Consider the following 12447-nt stretch of genomic DNA (forward strand, 5'->3'; position numbering starts at 1 on the left):
TGTATCACAGTGAGAGGGGAGGGGAGAGGGGACACTGTATCACAGTGAGAGGGGAGGGGAGAGGGGTCACTGTATCACAGTGAGAGGGGAGGGGAGAGGGGACACTGTATCACAGTGAGAGGGGAGGGGAGAGGGGACACTGTATCACAGTGAGAGGGGAGGGGAGAGGGGACACTGTATCACAGTAAGAGGGGAGGGGAGAGGGGACACTGTATCACAGTGAGAGGGGTGGGGAGAGGGGACACTGTATCACAGTGAGAGGGGAGGGGAGAGGGGACACTGTATCACAGTGAGAGGGGAGGGGAGAGGGGACACTGTATCACAGTGAGAGGGGAGGGGAGAGGGGACACTGTATCACAGTGAGAGGGGAGGGGAGAGGGGACACTGTATCACAGTGAGAGGGGAGGGGAGAGGGGACACTGTATCACAGTGAGAGGGGAGAGGGGACACTGTATCACAGTGAGAGGGGAGAGGGGACACTGTATCACAGTGAGAGGGGAGGTGAGAGGGGACACTGTATCACAGTGAGAGGGGAGGGGAGAGGGGACACTGTATCACAGTGAGAGGTGAGGGGAGAGGGGTCACTGTATCACAGTGAGAGGGGAGGGGAGAGGGGACACTGTATCACAGTGAGAGGGGAGGTGAGAGGGGACACTGTATCACAGTGAGAGGGGAGGGGAGAGGGGACACTGTATCACAGTGAGAGGGGAGGGGAGAGGGGTCACTGTATCACAATGAGAGGGGAGGGGAGAGGGGACACTGTATCACTGTGAGAGGGGATGGGAGAGGGGACACTGTATCACAGTGAGAGGGGAGGTGAGAGGGGACACTGTATCACAGTGAGAGGGGAGGGGAGAGGGGACACTGTATCACAGTGAGAGGGGATGGGAGAGGGGACACTGTATCACAGTGAGAGGGGACACTGTATCACAGTGAGAGGGGAGGGGTGAGGGGACACTGTATCACAGTGAGAGGGGAGGTGAGAGGGGACACTGTATCACAGTGAGAGGGGAGGGGAGAGGGGACACTGTATCTCAGTGAGAGGGGAGGGGAGAGGGGACACTGTATCACAGTTAGAGGGGAGGGGAGAGGGGACACTGTATCACAGTGAGAGGGGAGGTGAGAGGGGACACTGTATCACAGTGAGAGGGGAGGGGAGAGGGGACACTGTATCACAGTGAGAGGGGAGGTGAGAGGGGACACTGTATCACAGTGAGAGGGGAGGGGAGAGGGGACACTGTACCTCAGTGAGAGGGGAGGGGAGAGGGGACACTGTATCACAGTTAGAGGGGAGGGGAGAGGGGACACTGTATCACAGTGAGAGGGGAGGGGAGAGGGGACACTGTATCACAGTGAGAGGGGAGGGGAGAGGGGACACTGTATCACAGTGAGAGGGGAGGGGAGAGGGGACACTGTATCACAGTGAGAGGGGAGGGGAGAGGGGACACTGTATCACAGTGAGAGGGGAGGGGAGAGGAGACACTGTATCACAGTGAGAGGGGAGATGAGAGGGGACACTGTATCACAGTAAGAGGGGAGGGGAGAGGGGACACTGTATCACTGTTAGAGGGGAGGGGAGAGGGGACACTGTATCACAGTGAGAGGGGAGGGGAGAGGGGACACTGTATCACAGTGAGAGGGGACGGGAGAGGGGACACTGTATCACAGTGAGGGGGGATGGGAGAGGGGACACTGTATCACAGTGAGAGGGGAGGGGAGAGGGGACACTGTATCACAGTGAGAGGGGAGGGGAGAGGGGACACTGTATCACAGTGAGAGGGGAGGGGAGAGGGGACACTGTATCACAGTGAGAGGGGAGGGGAGAGGGGACACTGTATCACAGTGAGGGGAGGGGAGAGGGGACACTGTATCACAGTGAGAGGGGAGGGGAGAGGGGACACTGTATCACAGTGATAAGGGAGGGAAGCGGGGACACTGTATCACAGTGAGAGGGGAGGGGAGAGGGGACACTGTATCACAGTGAGAGGGGAGAGGAGAGGGGACACTGTATCACAGTGAGAGGGGAGGGGAGAGGGGACACTGTATCACAGTGAGAGGGGAGGGGAGAGGGGACACTGTATCACAGTGATAAGGGAGGGGAGCGGGGGCACTGTATCACAGTGAGAGGGGAGGGGAGAGGGGACACTGTATCACAGTGAGAGGGGATGGGAGAGGGGACACTGTATCACAGTGAGAGGGGAGGGGAGAGGGGACACTGTATCACAGTGAGAGGGGAGGGGAGAGGGGACACTGTATCACAGTGAGAGGGGAGGGGAGAGGGGACACTGTATCACAGTGAGAGGGGAGGGGAGAGGGGACACTGTATCACAGTGATAAGGGAGGGGAGCGGGGACACTGTATCACAGTGAGAGGGGAGGGGAGAGGGGACACTGTATCACAGTGAGAGGGGAGGGGAGAGGGGACACTGTATCACAGTGAGAGGGGAGGGGAGAGGGGACACTGTATCACAGTGAGAGGGGAGGGGAGAGGGGACACTGTATCACAGTGAGAGGGGATGGGAGAGGGGACACTGTATCACAGTGAGAGGGGATGGGAGAGGGGACACTGTATCACAGTGAGAGGGGAGTGGAGAGGGGACACTGTATCACAGTGAGAGGGGAGGGGAGAGGGGACACTGTATCACAGTGAGGGGGGAGGGGAGAGGGGACACTGTATCACAGTGAGAGGGGAGGGGAGAGGGGACACTGTATCACAGTGAGAGGGGAGAGGGGACACTGTATCATAGTGAGAGGGGAGGGGAGAGGGGACACTGTATCTCAGTGACAGGGGAGGGGAGAGGGGTCACTGTATCACAGTGAGAGGGGAGGGGAGAGGGGACACTGTATCACAGGGAGAGGGGAGGGGAGAGGGGACAATGTATCAGAGTGAAAGGGGAGGGGAGAGGGGACACTGTATCTCAGTGATAGGGGAGGGGAGAGGCGTCACTGTATCACAGTGAGAGGGGAGGGGAGAGGGGACACTGTATCACAGTGAGAGGGGAGGGGAGAGGGGACACTGTATCACAGTGAGAGGGGAGGGGAGAGGGGACACTGTATCACAGTGATAAGGGAGGGGAGCGGGGACACTGTATCACAGTGAGAGGGGAGGGGAGAGGGGACACTGTATCACAGTGAGAGGGGAGAGGAGAGGGGACACTGTATCACAGTGAGAGGGGAGGGGAGAGGGGACACGGTATCACAGTGAGAGGGGAGGGGAGAGGGGACACTGTATCACAGTGAGAGGGGAGGGAGAGGGGACACTGTATCACAGTGAGAGGGGAGAGGAGAGGGGACACTGTATCACAGTGAGAGGGGAGGGGAGAGGGGACACTGTATCACAGTGATAAGGGAGGGGAGCGGGGACACTGTATCACAGTGAGAGGGGAGGGGAGAGGGGACACTGTATCACAGTGAGAGGGAGGGGAGAGGGGACACTGTATCACAGTGAGAGGGAGGGGAGAGGGGACACTGTATCATAGTGAGAGGGGAGGGGAGAGGGGACACTGTATCACAGTGAGAGGGGAGGGGAGAGGGGACACTGTATCACAGTGATAAGGGAGGGGAGCGGGGACACTGTATCACAGTGAGAGGGGAGGGGAGAGGGGACACTGTATCACAGTGAGAGGGGAGGGGAGAGGGGAGACTGTATCACAGTGAGAGGGGAGGGGAGAGGGGACACTGTATCACAGTGAGAGGGGAGGGGAGAGGGGGCACTGTATCACAGTGAGAGGGGAGAGGGGACACTGTCTCACAGTGAGAGGGGAGGGGAGAGGGGACACTATCACAGTGAGAGGGGATGGGAGAGGGGACACTGTATCACAGTGAGAGGGGAGGGGAGAGGGGACACTGTATCACAGTGAGAGGGGATGGGAGAGGGGACACTGTATCACAGTGAGAGGGGAGGGGAGAGGGGACACTGTATCACAGTGAGAGGGGAGGGGAGAGGGGACACTGTATCACAGTGAGAGGGGATGGGAGAGGGGACACTGTATCACAGTGAGAGGGGAGGGGAGAGGGGACACTGTATCACAGTGAGAGGGGAGGGGAGAGGGGACACTGTATCACAGTGAGAGGGGAGGGGAGAGGGGTCACTGTATCACAGTGAGAGGGGAGGGGAGAGGGGACACTGTATCACAGTGAGAGGGGAGAGGGGACACTGTATCATAGTGAGAGGGGAGGGGAGAGGGGACACTGTATCACAGTGAGAGGGGAGGGGAGAGGGGACACTGTATCACAGTGAGGGGGGAGGGGAGAGGGGACACTGTATCACAGTGAGAGGGGAGAGGGGACACTGTATCATAGTGAGAGGGGAGGGGAGAGGGGACACTGTATCTCAGTGACATGGGAGGGGAGAGGGGTCACTGTATCACAGTGAGAGGGGAGGGGAGAGGGGACACTGTATCACAGTGAGAGGGGAGGGGAGAGGGGACACTGTATCACAGGGAGAGGGGAGGGGAGAGGGGACAATGTATCAGAGTGAGAGGGGAGGGGAGAGGGGACACTGTATCTCAGTGACAGGGGAGGGGAGAGGGGTCACTGTATCACAGTGAGAGGGGAGGGGAGAGGGGGACACTGTATCACAGTGAGAGGGGAGGGGAGAGGAGACACTGTATCACAGTGAGAGGGGAGGGGAGAGGGGACACTGTATCACAGTGAGAGGGGAGGGAGAGGGGACACTGTATCACAGTGAGAGGGGAGGGGAGAGGGGACACTGTATCACAGTGAGAGGGGAGGGGAGACGGGACACTGTATCACAGTGAGAGGGGAGGGGAGAGGGGACACTGTATCACAGTGAGAGGGGAGGGGAGAGGGGACACTGTATCACAGTGAGAGGGGAGTGGAGAGGGGACACTGTATCACAGTGAGAGGGGAGGGGAGAGGGGACACTGTATCACAGTGAGAGGGGAGGGGAGACGGGACACTGTATCACAGTGAGAGGGGAGGGGAGAGGGGACACTGTATCACAGTGAGAGGGGAGGTGAGAGGGGACACTGTATCACAGTGAGAGGGGAGGGGAGAGGGGACACTGTATCACAGTGAGAGGGGAGGGGAGAGGGGACACTGTATCACAGTGAGAGGGGAGGGGAGAGGGGACACTGTATCACAGTGAGAGGGGAGGGGAGAGGGGACACTCTATCACATTGAGAGGGGAGTGGAGAGGGGACACTGTATCACAGTGAGAGGGGAGGGGAGAGGGGACACTGTATCACAGTGAGAGGGGAGGGGAGACGGGACACTGTATCACAGTGAGAGGGGAGGGGAGAGGGGACACTGTATCACAGTGAGAGGGGAGGGGAGAGGGGACACTGTATCATAGTGAGAGGGGAGAGGGGACACTGTATCACAGTGAGAGGGGAGGGGAGTGGGGACACTGCATCACAGTGAGAGGGGAGGGGAGAGGGGACACTGTATCACAGTGAGAGGGGAGGGGTGAGGGGACACTGCATCACAGTGAGAGGGGAGGGGAGAGGGGACACTGTATCACAGTGAGAGGGGAGGGGAGAGGGGACACTGCATCACAGTGAGAGGGGAGGGGAGAGGGGACACTGTATCACAGTGAGAGGGGTGAGGGGAGAAGAGACACTGTATCACAGTGAGAGGGGAGGGGAGAGGGGACACTGTATCACAGTGAGAGGGGAGGGGAGAGGGGACACTGTATCACAGTGAGAGGGGAGGGGAGAGGGGACACTGTATCTTAGTGAGAGGGGAGGGGAGAGGGGACACTGTATCACAGTGACAGGGGAGGGGACAGGGGCACTGTATCAGAGTGAGAGGGGAGGGGAGAGGGGACACTGTATCACAGTGAGAGGTGAGGGGAGAGGGGACACTGTATCACAGTGAGATGGGAGGGGAGAGGGGACACAGTATCACAGTGGGAGGGGAGGGGAGTGGGGACACTGTAGCACAGTGAGAGGGGAGGGGAGAGGGGACACTCCATCTCAGTGAGAGGGGAGGGGAAAGGGGACACTGTATCATAGTGAGTGGGGAGGGGAGAGGGGACACTGTATCATAGTGAGTGGGGAGGGGAGAGGGGACACTGTATCACAGTGAGAGGGGAGGGGAGGGCGGACACTGTATCACAGTGAGAGGGGAGGGGAGAGGGGACACTGTATGACAGTGAGAGGGGAGGGGAGAAGGGACACTGTATCACAGTGAGAGGGGAGGGGAGAGGGGACACTGTATCACAGTGAGAGGGGAGGGGAGAGGGGACACTGTCTCACATTGAGAGGGGAGGGAGAGGGGACAGTGTATCACAGTGAGAGGGGAGGGGAGAGGGGACACTGTCTCACATTGAGAGGGGAGGGAGAGGGGACACTGTATGACAGTGAGAGGGGAGGGGAGAAGGGACACTGTCTCACATTGAGAGGGGAGGGAGAGGGACACTGTATCACAGTGAGAGGGGAGGGGAGAGGGGACACTGTATCACAGTGAGAGGGGAGGGGAGAGGGGACAGTGTATCACAGTGAGAGGGGAGGGAGAGGGGACACTGTATCACAGTGAGAGGGGAGGGGAGAGGGGACACTGTATCACATTGAAAGTGGAGGGGAGAGGGGACACTGTATCACAGTGAGAGGGGAGGGGAAAGGGGACACTGTATCACAGTGAGAGGGGAGGGGAGAGGGGACACTGTATCACAGTGAGAGGGGAGCGGAGAGGGGACACTGTATCACAGTGAGAGGGGAGGGGAGAGGGGACACTGTATCACAGTGAGAGGGGAGGGGAGAGGGGACACTGTATCAGAGTGAGAGGGGAGGGGAGAGGGGACACTGTATCACAGTGAGAGGGGAGGGGAGAGGGGACACTGTATCACAGTGAGAGGGGAGGGGAGAGGGGACAGTGTATCACAGTGAGAGGGGAGGGGAGAGGGGACACTGTATCACAGTGAGAGGGGAGGGGAGAGGGGACACTGTATCACAGTGAGAGGGGAGGGGAGAGGGGACACTGTATCACAGTGAGAGGGGAGGGGAGAGGGGACACTGTATCACAGTGAGAGGGGAGGGGAGAGGGGACACTGTATCACAGTGAGAGGGGAGGGGAGAGGGGACACTGTATCACAGTGAGAGGGGAGGGGAGAGGGGACACTGTATCACAGTGAGAGGGGAGAGGGGACACTGTATCACAGTGAGAGGGGAGGGGAGAGGGGACACTGTATCACAGTGAGAGGGGAGGGGAGAGGGGACACTGTATCACAGTGAGAGGGGAGGGGAGAGGGGACACTGTATCACAGTGAGAGGGGAGTGGAGAGGGGACACTGTATCACAGTGAGAGGGGAGGGGAGAGGGGACACTGTATCACAGTGAGAGGGGAGGGGAGAGGGGACACTGTATCACAGTGAGAGGGGAGGGGAGAGGGGACACTGTATCACAGTGAGAGGGGAGGGGAGAGGGGACACTGTATCACAGTGAGAGGGGAGGGGAGAGGGGACACTGTATCACAGTGAGAGGGGAGGGGAGAGGGGACACTGTATCACAGTGAGAGGGGAGAGGGGACACTGTATCACAGTGAGAGGGGAGGGGAGAGGGGACACTGTATCATAGTGAGTGGGGAGGGGAGAGGGGACACTGTATCACAGTGAGAGGGGAGGGGAGAGGGGACACTGTATCACAGTGAGAGGGGAGGGGAGAGGGGACACTGTATCACAGTGAGAGTGGAGGGGAGAGAGGACACTGTATCACAGTGAGAGGGGAGGGGAGAGGGGACACTCTATCACAGTGAGAGGGGAGGGGAGAGGGGACACTGTATCACAGTGAGAGGGGAGGGGAGAGGGGACACTCTATCACAGTGAGAGGGGAGGGGAGAGGGGACACTGTATCACAGTGAGAGGGGAGGGGAGAGGGGACACTGTATCACAGTGAGAGGGGAGGGGAGAGGGGACACTGTATCACAGTGAGAGGGGAGAGGGGAGAGGGGACACTGTATCACAGTGAGAGGGGAGGGGAGAGGGGACACTGTATCACAGTGAGAGGGGAGGGGAGAGGGGACACTCTATCACAGTGAGAGGGGAGGGGAGAGGGGACACTGTATCACAGTGAGAGGGGAGGGGAGAGGGGACACTGTATCACAGTGAGAGGGGAGGGGAGAGGGGACAATGTATCACAGTGAGAGGGGAGAGGGGAGAGGGGACACTGTATCACAGTGAGAGGGGAGGGGAGAGGGGACACTGTATCACAGTGAGAGGGGAGGGGAGAGGGGACACTGTATCACAGTGAGAGGGGAGGGGAGAGGGGACACTGTATCACAGTGAGAGGGGAGGGGAGAGGGGACACTGTATCACAGTGAGAGGGGAGGGGAGAGGGGACACTGTATCACAGTGAGAGGGGAGGGGAGAGGGGACACTGTATCACAGTGAGAGGGGAGGGGAGAGGGGACACTGTGTCACAGTGAGAGGGGAGGGGAGAGAGGGGACACTGTATCACAGTGAGAGGGGAGAGGTGACACTGTATCACAGTGAGAGGTGAGGGGAGAGGGGACACTGTATCACAGTGAGAGGAAAGGGGAGAGGGGACACTGTATCACAGTGAGAGGTGAGGGGAGAGGGGACACTGTATCACAGTGAGAGGGGAGGTGAGAGGGGGCACTGTATCACATTGAGAGGGGAGGGGAGAGGAGACACTGTATCACAGTGAGAGGGGAGTGGAGAGGGGGACACTGTATCACAGTGAGAGGTGAGGGGAGAGGGGACACTGTATCACAGTGAGAGGTGAGGGGAGAGGGGACACTGTATCACAGTGAGAGGGGAGAGGAGAGGGGACACGGTATCACAGTGAGAGGGGAGGGGAGAGGGGACACTGTATCACAGTGAGAGGGGAGAGGGGACACTGTATCACAGTGAGAGGGGAGAGGGGAGAGGGGACACTGTATCACAGTGAGAGGGGAGGGGAGAGGGGACACTGTATCTCAGTGACAGGGGAGGGGAGAGGGGTCACTGTATCACAGTGAGACCAGAGGGGAGAGGGGACACTGTATCACAGTGAGAGGGGAGGGGAGAGGAGACACTGTATCACAGTGAGAGTGGAGGGGAGAGGGGACACTGTATCACAGTGAGAGGGGAGGGGAGAGGGGACACTGTATCTCAGTGAGAGGCGAGGGGAGAGGCGACACTGTATCACAGTGAGAGTGGAGGGGAGAGGGGACACTGTATCACAGTGAGAGGGGAGGGGAGAGGGGACACTGTATCACAGTGAGAGTGGAGGGGAGAGGGGACACTGTATCACAGTGAGAGGGGAGGGGAGAGGGACACTGTATCTCAGTGAGAGGCGAGGGGAGAGGGGACACTGTATCACAGTGAGAGTGGAGGGGAGAGGGGACACTGTATCACAGTGAGAGGGGAGGGGAGAGGGGACACTGTATCACAGTGAGAGGGAGGGGAGACGGGGACACTGTATCACAGTGAGAGGGGAGGGGAGAGGGGACACTGTATCACAGTGAGAGGGGAGGGGAGAGGGGACACTGTATCACAGTGAGAGGGGAGGGGAGAGGGGACACTGTATCTCAGTGAGAGGCGAGAGGAGAGGGGACACTGTATCACAGTGAGAGTGAAGGGGAGAGGGGACACTGTATCACAGTGAGAGGGGAGGGGAGAGGGGACACTGTATCACAGTGAGAGGGGAGGGGAGAGGGGACACTGTATCACAGTGAGAGGGGAGGGGAGAGGGGATACTGTATCACAGTGAGAGTGGAGGGGAGATGGGACACTGTATCACAGTGAGAGGGGAGAGGGGACACTGTATCACAGTGAGAGGGGAGAGGGGACACTGTATCACAGTGAGAGGGGAGGGGAGAGGGGACACTGTATCACAGTGAGAGGGGAGGGGAGAGGGGACACTGTATCACAGTGAGAGGGGAGGGGAGAGGGGACACTGTATCACAGTGAGAGGGGAGGGGAGAGGGGACACTGTATCACAGTGAGAGGGGAGGGGAGAGGGGACACTGTATCACAGTGAGAGGGGAGAGGAGAGGGGACACTGTATCACAGTGAGAGGGGAGGGGAGAGGGGACACTGTATCACAGTGAGAGGGGAGGGGAGAGGGGACACTGTATCACAGTGAGAGGGGAGAGGGGACACTGTATCACAGTGAGAGGGGAGGGGAGAGGGGACACTGTATCACAGTGAGAGGGGAGAGGGGACACTGTATCACAGTGAGAGGGGAGTGGAGAGGGGACACTGTATCACAGTGAGAGGGGAGGGGAGAGGGGACACTGTATCACAGTGAGAGGGGAGGGGAGAGGGGACACTGTATCACAGTGAGAGGGGAGGTGAGAGGGGACACAGTATCACAGTGAGAGGGGAGGGTAGAGGGGACACTGTATCACAGTGAGAGGGGAGGGGAGAGGGGACACTGTATCACATTGAGAGGGGAGGGGAGAGGGGACACTGTATCACAGTGAGAGGGGAGGGGAGAGGGGACACTGTATCATAGTGAGAGGGGAGGGGAGAGGGGACACTGTATCTCAGTGAGAGGGGAGGGGAGAGGGGTCACTGTATCACAGTGAGAGGGAAGGGGAGAGGGGACACTGTATCACAGTGAGAGGGGAGGGGAGAGGGGACACTGTATCACAGTGAGAGGGGAGGGAGAGGGGACACTGTATCACAGTGAGAGGGGAGGGGAGAGGGGACACTGTATCACAGTGAGAGGGGAGCGGAGAGGGGACACTGTATCACAGTGAGAGGGGAGGGGAGAGGGGACACTGTATCACAGTGAGAGGGGAGGGGAGAGGGGTCACTGTATCACAATGAGAGGGGAGGGGAGAGGGGACACTGTTTCACAGTGAGAGGGGAGGGGAGAGGGGACACTGTATCACAGTGAGAGGGGAGGGGAGAGGGGACACTGTATCACAGTGAGAGGGGAGGGGAGAGGGGATGCTGTATCTCGGTGAGAGGGGAGGGGAGAGGGGACAGTGTATCACAGTGAGAGGGGAGAGGAGAGGGGACACTGTATCTCAGTGAGAGGGGAGGGGAGAGGGGACACTGTATCTCAGTGAGAGGGGAGGGGAGAGGGGACACTGTATCACAGTGAGAGGGGAGTGGAGAGGGGATACTGTATCACAGTGAGAGGTGAGGGGAGAGGGGACACTGTATCACAGTGAGAGGGGAGGGGAGAGGGGACACTGTATCACAGTGAGAGGGGAGGTGAGAGGGGACACTGTATCACAGTTAGAGGGGAGGGGAGAGGGGACACTGTGTCACAGTGAGAGGGGAGGGGAGAGGGGACACTGTATCACAGTGAGAGGGGAGGGGAGAGGGGACACTGTATCACAGTGAGAGGTGAGGGGAGAGGGGACACTGTATCACAGTGAGAGGGGAGGTGAGAGGGGACACTGTATCACAGTGAGAGGGGAGGGGAGAGGGGACACTGTATCACAGTGAGAGGGGAGGGGAGAGGGGACACTGTATCACTGTGAGAGGGGAGGGGAGAGGGGACACTGTATCACAGTGAGAGGGGAGGGGAGAGGGGACACTGTATCACAGTGAGAGGGGAGGGGAGAGGGGACACTGTATCATAGTGAGAGGGGAGGGGAGAGGGGACACTGTATCACAGTGAGAGGGGAGGGGAGAGGGGACACTGTATCACAGTGAGAGGGGAGGGGTGAGGGGACACTGTATCACAGTGAGAGGGGAGGGGAGAGGGGACACTGTATCACAGTGAGAGGGGAGGGGAGAGGGGACACTGTATCACAGTGAGAGGGGAGGGGAGAGGGCACACTGTATCACAGTGAGAGGGGAGGGGAGAGGGGAGACACTGTATCACAGTGAGAGGGGAGGGGAGAGGGGACACTGTATCACAGTGAGAGGGGAGGAGGGTCGAGAGGGGACACTGTATCACAGTGAGAGGGGAGGGGAGAGGGGACACTGTATCACAGTGAGAGGGGGAGAGGGAGAGGGGACACTGTATCACAGTGAGAGGGGAGGGGAGAGGGGACACTGTATCACAGTGAGAGGGGAGGGGAGAGGGACACTGTATCACAGTGAGAGGGGAGGGGAGAGGGACACTGTATCACAGTGAGAGGGGAGGGGAGAGGGGACACTGTATCACAGTGAGAGGGGAGGGGAGAGGGGACACTGTATCACAGTGAGAGGGGAGGGGAGAGGGGACAGTGTATCACAGTGAGAGGGGAGGGGAGAGGGGACACTGTATCACAGTGAGAGGGGAGAGGGGACACTGTATCACAGTGAGAGGGGAGAGGGGACACTATATCACAGTGAGAGGGGAGGGGAGAGGGGACACTGTATCACAGTGAGAGGGGATGCGAGAGGGGACACTGTATCACAGCGAGAGGGGAGGGGAGAGGGGACAGTGTATCACAGTGAGAGGGGGAGGGGAGAGGAGACACTGTATCACAGTGAGAGGGGAGGGGAGAGGGGACACTGTATCACAGTAAGAGGGGAGGGGAGAGGGACACTGTATCTCAGTGAGAGGGGAGGGGAGAGGGGACACTGTCCTCACAA

The 12447-nt window shown here is 59.1% G+C and overlaps 1 protein-coding gene across 1 annotated transcript in view; it reads left to right on the plus strand.

Moving 5' to 3' along the window:
* Window positions 1-12447, plus strand: part of LOC137319110 (interferon-inducible GTPase 5-like) — a gene marked incomplete at its 3' end in the record, with an annotated part of 78274 nt that overhangs the window by 29827 nt on the left and 36000 nt on the right. The gene's annotated exons all lie outside the window — the stretch shown is intronic.

The sequence above is a fragment of the Heptranchias perlo genome, unplaced genomic scaffold (assembly GCF_035084215.1).
Source record: "Heptranchias perlo isolate sHepPer1 unplaced genomic scaffold, sHepPer1.hap1 HAP1_SCAFFOLD_735, whole genome shotgun sequence".
Classification (NCBI taxonomy): Eukaryota; Metazoa; Chordata; class Chondrichthyes; order Hexanchiformes; family Hexanchidae; genus Heptranchias; species Heptranchias perlo.